The 3,128-nt window shown below is 40.7% G+C and overlaps 1 protein-coding gene across 11 annotated transcripts in view; it reads right to left on the bottom strand.

The window, feature by feature from the left end:
- Positions 1 to 3,128, bottom strand: part of LOC109851967 (tensin-1) — a 162,613-nt gene that overhangs the window by 16,320 nt on the left and 143,165 nt on the right. The window lies entirely within an intron of this gene.

Here is a 3,128-nt window from a genome sequence, read left to right as displayed (position 1 = left end):
CAAACGGGCCAATATTGGGCTGTTATAAAATACAAAAATGGGACAATACTGGACCAATTGTCAATATCGAGTATCGGCTATAAAGGTTGGGCCATTGTTGGCCTATTAGTATTCCTGGAAGTCCGTCGGCAATTCCTACATGGGTAATCTCTCTTTTGTGTTTTCTCAGTTTTACAAAATATAAATAATAATTTTATGGATAAATATAAATAATAATTTAATGGAACCGTTATTCTACAACATGCGCTATCACATTATCGGGCAACAACTTTGTTTGTACTTTATTACATTATTAAGTGATAACTTGTTTAGGCTGTTTTTCTTCTCTCTTGAAGCAAAATTACATCCTCCTTTTTAATGGCAACGGGAGAGCGTAATAAGTTAAGCCGCGAATAAACTCTCTCGTTGATATTTTTCTTGTATAAGAATATCTTCGAGCACCCGTGTGAGCGCTCATCATTCCGCGAGCCCGGGGAAATCGAGGAGGAGCTTGTTAGAGAAACAACCGTCGGTCATAAATTGTTGACTGACTTATTTCTCGAGTATATATATATATATATATACGATTCGCAACGAGAGAGTTAAGAATCGTCCATTCCGTATACTGCTCTTTCTAACAACGCATCACGCCATTTAGTACTAATTGCTCGGGCAATTTCTAAGACATTAGGAATGTCTATGGTCTAAAGTGAAGTGTTTATAACTCGGTCGTTTCACATCGCGCGGAAGTAATGGTGCAAAAATGAGACGCGGTTTTTCATTCGAGTTCTTATGAAAAATTTTAAGACGCGCAAGTTAAAAAGAAAAATCCATACGCAAAGAGTGATCTTTTGTGTTATAAATGCTTTTTGTAATGTATTTTTTTTTGTTATGTAACGTTTTAACGACCGGATATTGATGCAAACAATTTCCGCAAATGCAATGTCTTTTATTTTAGTTGATATTACAATCTAAGCTCGACAATAGAGCGCGACATGGCAGCTTTGTTAGGAATATAACTCCCGAGAACCCATTTGCATCTATAGTCGCAGTTGCCAAGTTCGCAACAGAGATTTCTGCAAGTCTACGGACTAAGCCATGATTACTCGATCCCCGCCGGCGTTTCGGTCGCTTTCTTGGGGCGCAACCTCAACGGAGTCTTTTTTCTCCGGTGACCTCGTGACACGAGGCCAACCTACTGATGCAAGGATTGCGTCATCCAAGGCGTGCGAATTACTCAAGCGTGACACAACGTGGATTAGCGGTGAAATGGCAAAACGCTTTCAAAGAAAAGAGAAAGAAAGTATGCACATAAGGTAGAAATATTACACAGACACGCTATGTCGTTTTACACGACAAATATTTAAAAATAATGAATTATTATAAATAAAACGTAGAAATATTTTATGCGCTTTGCGAAAAAAGATTTTCCGACACGTTGAGGAACTCCATTAGGTCGCCATTAACGACGCGAAAAAGCTTCTGAAAACAGAATCAACATCGGACTAAAAGAAAAAAATACGCAAAAAGAAATCGAGCGAACGACAACGGCAAGAAGTTTATTTAACTCGTTGAGGGTGAAGTTGAGCAACAATGTTAACGATAAAAAGGCGCGAACCTAGCTGGTACGATACGAGCAACAAAATTGAGAACAAGCCCGAGAACCAAGGCCGAACTTTCTGCGCAAACGATAAAACTTTACCCGAATCCACTCGCGCAGAACAGAAGCACGGTGGGAAAATGGGAAGTTGGGATATATACGACGTTATGAAGTTTTCCAAGTGTTAAGCATCCAATTACTTCGAGATGTCAATAATTAGTATTTGCTCGGGAAACAATAGCGAGACAAGATACAGGACATACATTTTTTTATATGCATATATGTAACAATTATTTACTTCACGTGAGTAGCACGTGTACCAAAGCAAATTCTTGCTTGAACAAGAAAATCATTAGCCGAGATTCGCTTGCAGAACAAATAAAAAGTTAACGATCAAAGCCGTTCTTTACGCAAGCAAATCATAAAAAAAAATATCCGCGCGAGTGGAGCGGCAAAACGCATGAGAATCATGATCTCGGACGTGTGCCTTGGGCAATGCTTTTGAGCCGAAAGGAATGATTCGTGCAGTGTGAAAGACCCTTAACGGGTCTCTTCATCGAGATGCGTATCCGGTAGCGGCGTGCGCGTAGAATTTCGCGACGGTTTTATTTTTCGCCCTGCATTCACGTTTCCTTGTTTTTTCTCTTCTCTCTCTTTTTCTCTTTCCTTTCTCGAATCATTCGCTTTGATCCGGTATTCCGTGTGCGCCGCGGGACGCAAGTGTGGCCGATGCACTTGGCGCCTTAGGCCTCCTGTCATTTTCTCTACGTCTCTCTTTCTTTCTCTTCGTTGACAGTGGCCGACCGCTGTGCACGGCGTTCCGCTAACGCGATTGCGTCGGTTACGAGCGCTGGATTATCGACTTAATTGGAATTCCCAGGGTATAATTATTTGTTTAAACGGCGCGCTACGCGCGATTGGATTCGCTTTTAAACGTAATTCGCCCGCCGGTATGCCCGTTTCTTTTCGTCAAGCCGTCGCGATTGAAATGACCGCATTTCTGACATTTTTGCGAAAACATAGTACGTATTACGTTACTTGTATATGTCGTAATGTATTTACAAGTTGTATGCGTTCATAGGTATAATATCCGTGGAATATTCGATACTTGTTTTAATATAAATCAATACTTTTCTTGTTCGGGAAGAACTGAATGGCGCGATAAGCATGCGTGAACATTGTAAATAATGCACACGCACTGTTGAATTAGTGTTTTCGTATGGTAAGAAGATTTAATTAAGCACGTGTCTTATTACGGATTTAATGACTCGCGTTAGTGGACTGTCTTCTCACTACCCTTGTAGGAATTGACGAACGGCCCAGTATTGGGTCAATATCGGCAAACGAGGCTCGATATTGGTACAACAGTAGTAGCCAGTACTGAGCGAATATGCTTAATGATTAGATCGAGCCAACGCTGGCTCTTAAGCTCGGCACGATACTTACTTCTGAGATTGGTCAGATATGGATTTCAAGTATTGGCACAATGTTGCAATTTTATACTGACAAGACAATCTTAGCCAACACTGGCTAAATATTCTTAGTGGTC

The sequence above is a fragment of the Pseudomyrmex gracilis genome, unplaced genomic scaffold (assembly GCF_002006095.1).
Source record: "Pseudomyrmex gracilis isolate BER0280 unplaced genomic scaffold, ASM200609v1 scaffold_1, whole genome shotgun sequence".
Lineage (NCBI taxonomy): Eukaryota > Metazoa > Arthropoda > Insecta > Hymenoptera > Formicidae > Pseudomyrmex > Pseudomyrmex gracilis.
This window is presented reverse-complemented; position numbering and strand designations above follow the sequence as displayed.